Raw genomic sequence first — 6,210 nt, 5'->3', positions numbered from 1 at the left:
AAAATTAATTATACAATAAAAAACAAGTCGATAAAATATATAAATTCATAAGCATATATGTCTCACTAATGTATCCTTGGTGGACTTAATGACCCTTTATATTCTAGCACCAATAATAATAATAGCTTAACTAGCATATAAACAGTCACTGATTAGGACCAAATGAAGGATGAATCATCCAAAAGGATGTGTTTACCAAATCTGTGTTCCAATTTGAGAGGCTCCTATAGATACTGATTCGTATGGCAACGGCAACAGATAATGGAGTACTGGTTCACAGTGGACAACAAAAACCGATGATGAAGTCCTGGTTTGTGGTAGACAAACAATTCTGTGGTCCAATAAGTGGAGTTTGCAAGACGAGAAATTTGTAAGCAGTGGCTCTGCCGGCATTGGAGTCCTGGTCCACAGAAAATCTGCAAAGAGTCCTGACTGTAAACGCTTGGGCAATATTGGTGCTGGTCACAATTGGTCCACCTAAGGCAGGCATGTCCAAACAGCGGCCCTCCAGCTGTTGAGAAACTACACATCCCAGCATGCTCTGACACAGATTTAGCATTCTCTGACAGGAAAACTGTGTCAGGGCATGCTGGGATATGTAGTTTCACAACAGCTGGAGGGCCGCAGTTTGGACATGCCTGACCTAAGGTCTCAGCCTGATGCATTTCGCAGCACCAGGCAGCTTTATCTACCTTTGATAAAGCTGCCTGGTGCAGCGAAACGTGTCAGGATTAGACCTTAGGTGGACCAATTGTGACCAGCACCATTATTGCTCAAGCGTTTACAGTCAGGACTCTTTGCGGATACTGTGGTCCGATGCTGTGTGGGATGAAATGCTGGGCGATATAGGAATACCGCTGGGGATGAGATGAAGCACCGCCGAAGACAGATAGTAACACCCAACATTGCTGGAAGTGATGGAACGCTGGAAGCTGGAAGCTGGAAGCAAGTAATGAATGTACCTTGAAGCTTGTAAGTGATGCAATAATGCAGAGCGATATAGGAATACCGCTGAGGACAGATGGTAACACCCAACACTGCTGGAAGCGATGGAACGCTGGAAGCTGGAAGCCAGTGACGAATGAACCTTGAAGCTTGAGAGCGATGCAGTAGTGCAGAGCGATATAGAAATACCGCTGGAGACGACATGCAGCAACACTGTAGGCAGATGGTAAGATCAATCACTCCTGGAAGCTGAGAGCGATGTGGACAACACTCTGAAGCTGGAAGCCAGTTACCACAGAAGCTAGAGTGCGATGCTGTAGATAACTGGAAACAATAATGATACCAGGATACCGCTGGAAGCTGGAGACAGAATAGAACCTGCGCTGGAAGCCTGTATCAGGACTGCAGTAGAAAGCCAGGAAGCAGGGCTGGAACACTGCAGGAGTCAGGCTGCACCGCATGAATGGTAATTGGTGCCGGTCTCTTGGAGTAGCTGAATCACAGGAGCTGGAATCCCTGGAAAGTCAAGCTGAGAATTCACCAAACAGGACAGGCATGTATGCAGGATTGCCAACCAAAGCACTGACGATTATCCAGCCCTGGAGCAGGATATTTATGCCAGCTGGTGAGCAGGGATTGGCTGGATAATTACACAGAGCTCAGACTGCAGTGGATAGGCTGAAAACAACATGTGATGCAAAACAAGCATGGCTGCGTCCAATGTCTGAAACTGGAGGTAAAGTCTGTTTGTATTCCACATGTGAGAATCGTCAGTAATGGCGGTGGAGGCCGTAGAGGCAGGAGACGCCATACTTTGAACAGATGAATGCTTATTATGATGTTGCCATGTCAGCACTGCTGCGATCACAGAGAAGCACCTTGGGACACAGATATGCAGAGCGCTGCCCGCAGACAGCGCAGGTGGAATCCGGGCCTGGAATGCCGGGCCAGTCTCAGAAGGCACTTAGCAGGTAAATAATGGGGGCTAATAACCCGGATCGTGACACTTGTTACTGTGGCAAGTAAGGTAACAATTCACCTGTGGGTTCTATGTGACTGATGACATTTCTTCCTACACCATGATCCATAATGGCTTAAGGAAAATAACATAAACATATAGTATGTTCCCCACACTGACCATGGCATATGAAGATATAATGACACTAGGAATATGTACAAAATGATGTTTTGATAAGATACTGATGAATATATACTTGAGCAGAAGAAGAAATATATCACTTATCAATGGAGACACGCTTACCAACAGAATCTATTTATATCTCGTGGTTATAGAGCTAAAATACTATGATTTACAATTAATTTACTATAAATCATACCCTTACTGATATGCCTTTTGGCTTGCTATATAGACTTGTGATAGACCTAGGAAGTTTTACTTTTATGGACTAGCTAAAAATATAAAGGCTACAAGCACCTCTATAGGACTCATTAATGAAGAACTGAGAGACATTAGAGAAGGTATGATTCAATATCGAGTAGCCATTAGTTACTGCTCAGAGAAGGTAGCGGATGGGAACAATTTAAAGGAATGTGTTTTAATATCTCAGATAATTACAATCCCATTGAACAGAAGGTTAAATTACTACAAGATTTACAGGAACACATGAACCAATCGGCTGATTGGGATCTTTTTGGATGGATGGGAGCTAGTATTTCTAAGTGGCTATATCAAGTGTTACATTATGTCATGATGATAATTCTTATAATTCTCATAATCTATGTAAGCATCAAATGTCTGCCGGCCCTTGGTCGTCAGTGTGGCAAAATACTAACACCCCAAAGAAAGCCAAAAACTAATCTTATGGTGATGACCCCGGTTACCTACACTGCGGTAGCCCACACATGATCACACTAACAGAAATATACACTTAATAGGTGCTTACATGGTTTTGCTTCATACACATATACACAGCAAGAAGAACCTCAACCTATAGCCAGGGTAAAGAAACAACATGTTCTGTCGCTACCTCTTCCATTTCTCTTATCTATACAAGTTTTCGGGAGGGTTGAGGCTTTTTGCACCGATACTCAGTGGACTAGTGCCAGCGATTGTATCCAGAGAACGGGTTTTCCTTATTCTATCTCACATCTCACACTACTCCACTCATCACCAGACAAATAATTTACACATGGTGAGTATTTGATTTATTATATGATAGTTTAGAGATTAAACAAAACAGTGGAATGTTGAAGTTATATCAAATATCCTGTATTGTCTCATTAATTGTGCTATGATTCTTGATATTATAATGTTCCCTTAAACAGTGTCTTCTTTTAGTATAGAGTTACTATGCACAGAGTAATATTCTCCCACAATCCTTGAGCATCATTTGTTTAGGTGTTTACGTGGCTAGTAGCAAGGCCTTTGTGTAGATAACGAGTGCTCAATGATATTGTATGAGACTTTGTGGCAGAACAAGGACATATCATGGAATATCTGATGGACCTTCACTTTAGACAACACGTTATTATGAACAAGAATGACCTTTATGACAACGAAGCCTATTAGAGAACCTAATTGTTATGTATAGGAGATTCAAGCTCCATGGACAAGTCTGCCATCTTATGGATAAAACCACTCTCTTTAATTAGCTAATCTGACCATATTTGGCATTTCCCCTTATTGTTCATCAACCAATGTATCTCCATGATTTAATCTATATGTGCGCCTTGTGTGTAAATAAGTTCTGAATAATTGTATAATGTTATGGTATAAATAATGTAAAGTCAGTGTTCTAAAGACACAGGCTCATTGATGAATTCTGTCTTGGTCCACGCTCCTCTGCGCAGAATATTGGGAGTGGTTCCCTCTTTGATAATAAATTCTATATGCTGAATATCATCACAACGGAGAACTCTCATTTATTATTATTATAATTCGGCTTTAACACCAGACTTGTTGTATTGGGACTGTTTCCATCTCCTTTTCCTTTTGTTTTCCCTTGAGACAGAAAGGGCTGAAAAGCCGGAATTTTAGGCTTGAATTTGCATGTGGAAGGAAACTGCACTTTTTTGGCGTCTGCTTCTGACTCCAAGATACTGGTTAATTCTTTACCAAAAAGAATATCTCTAGTAAAAGGCAAACACTCCAAAACCTTTTTGGATTCTGAATCAGCTTTCCATGTACATAGCCAAACCACTCTGTGAGCAGCTACTGCTGAAGCTGATGCCTGAGAGGCAATATTACCCATATTCAAGACTGCTTCTTTCAAAAACATTGCAGCCTGTTTGACATGTGCTACATGAGATTTCTGCTCTCTAGATGCATATGAAAGATCCATTTCCAATGCATCAGCCCAGGCAGCCACTGCTTTTGCCAGCCAGGTTGAAGCTTTGATTGATATTATGATTGCCCCAGACGGGGCAAAATATTTTTTTTGCCAAAAACCATCAACTCTCCTATCCATGACACCATTTAATGATGTTGAAGGCAGAGGTAATGTGGATATTCCCACTAATAGAATTACATGCGTATATGCTTTGGGGGCCACCTCCCTGTTTAAACAGTCCTCAGCCAGAAGAGGATAATTGGAATTCCATTTCCTTGGAATTCTAAATTTCTTACTGGGAGTAACCCAAGCCTCTTCTATAAATTTCCTTCAGCTGTCCTGACCCAGGAAACTCAGTCCTGACTGTATTGGGACATTTAAACACAGGTGACTTGGATTTTAACACAGGCTCTGCTGATTATTCTAAGGATAGAATGGCTTTCATCGCATTAATTAACTCAGATACGTCCACTGAGCTGAGACCTTCCGCCTCAGCTTCGTATGCAGAACCAGAGTGTAATGAGTCTTCATTCTCCAACGAATCCTCATCTGAAGCATGTGTAGACTGTGAAGATGTTGTTTCATGTCTATGTGATTTACTTACCACTGTCCTTTCAGCCTGTTTTTGTTGTGAGGCTGCTGCTTCCCCTGCTGGATGTGATAAACCCCAGGTGGAATGCTGCATGTAAGGGTTAATAGTGTAACCTAACCCTGGTACAGAAGTTGGAATTATCCGCTTAGCTACACTGGATATTGTCTATAAAAAGGTAGCCCATGGGGGTTCAACTTGCACCTGTGTCCTCCTTGGATTTGTCAAGACTTTGATGAAAGCTAAAACTATGTTTCTGAACCAGATCCTGATAGGTTAACCCAGCTTTGACAAACATGATGAGTATTGGTGTTGATGTGAGTGTATTTTCCTCACCCTTGCCGCTCTTAGACATAATAAATAATCAGACACTTGCACAGTGTACTACACAATTTGTGACTGTAATCACTTAAAATTTTGTTAAAGTGACATAAAATCCAACCCTACCTTGCTTTGCACAAGCATTGAAGATCGGAATAGTCAGAAAAAAACTGACAGAATTATAGTAAATTCAGCAGTCACAGGTTATACATTAGTATAATCAGCAATATGAGCACATAATCAACTACAAATAAATTTCAAGTATGTTGGAGAAACCGATTACTGATAGAGCATCAAGCGACTGGAACCGGAAGTGACATTGGGAAAGCACACACAAGGACGCACACGAGGATGGAGCGACAAGGTGCTAGAGCCGCAAGCCGGGGGAGCCAGAAGCCGGCAGCAAGGGGGAAGCCAGCGGCCGGGGAGAGACAATAGTCAGGAGGAAGCAGTGGCCGGAGGGAGCCAGCAGCTGGTGGGGAAAGGAGCCTGCAGCCGGGGAGAACAACTTCTGTGCAGAGATCAGTGGAGCAGATAAGTATTAACTTTCCCTATTAGCTTTTCCCACTGTGTTGTATAACTGATTGTCTTCCTTTGTCCATTACTGCATTTTATTGTTGAGTCCCTGTATTTGTACTAAATTTATCCTTATCCTATCCATTTATTTATATATATTTGTTTTTATTTGTTTATTGTCCCTTATTCCTTTATTTTATTTATTTATTATTTATTTGTCAGTGAGACAGTGTCTCTGGCACAGCTGTGTAATCATGATGTGAGTGTGTGTGCTGAGTAGTGAGTACTGCTAGCAGCAAGTCTCACAGCTTAACTGCAATGTAGCAGTGTGGTGGGGGTGGAGGGGAGAAGGGGGTTGCTACACCAATGAGTCAAGGAGAGGAGGAGTGGTTGGATGGAACTCACACAGCAGGTGGTGAAAGCTTAAAAAGGAGGAGTGGTTGGAAGGGGAAGGAACTGGTAGGTTCAGAAGGGATTAGTGAGGGTAAGGACTCTCAAGGGAAATTGGAGTGGGATCCCAGAGGTACCAAACTGGGTAAAGAGCAGCTT

This window comes from Pseudophryne corroboree (assembly GCF_028390025.1).
Source record: "Pseudophryne corroboree isolate aPseCor3 chromosome 3 unlocalized genomic scaffold, aPseCor3.hap2 SUPER_3_unloc_14, whole genome shotgun sequence".
Taxonomy (NCBI): Eukaryota; Metazoa; Chordata; class Amphibia; order Anura; family Myobatrachidae; genus Pseudophryne; species Pseudophryne corroboree.
This window is presented reverse-complemented; position numbering follows the sequence as displayed.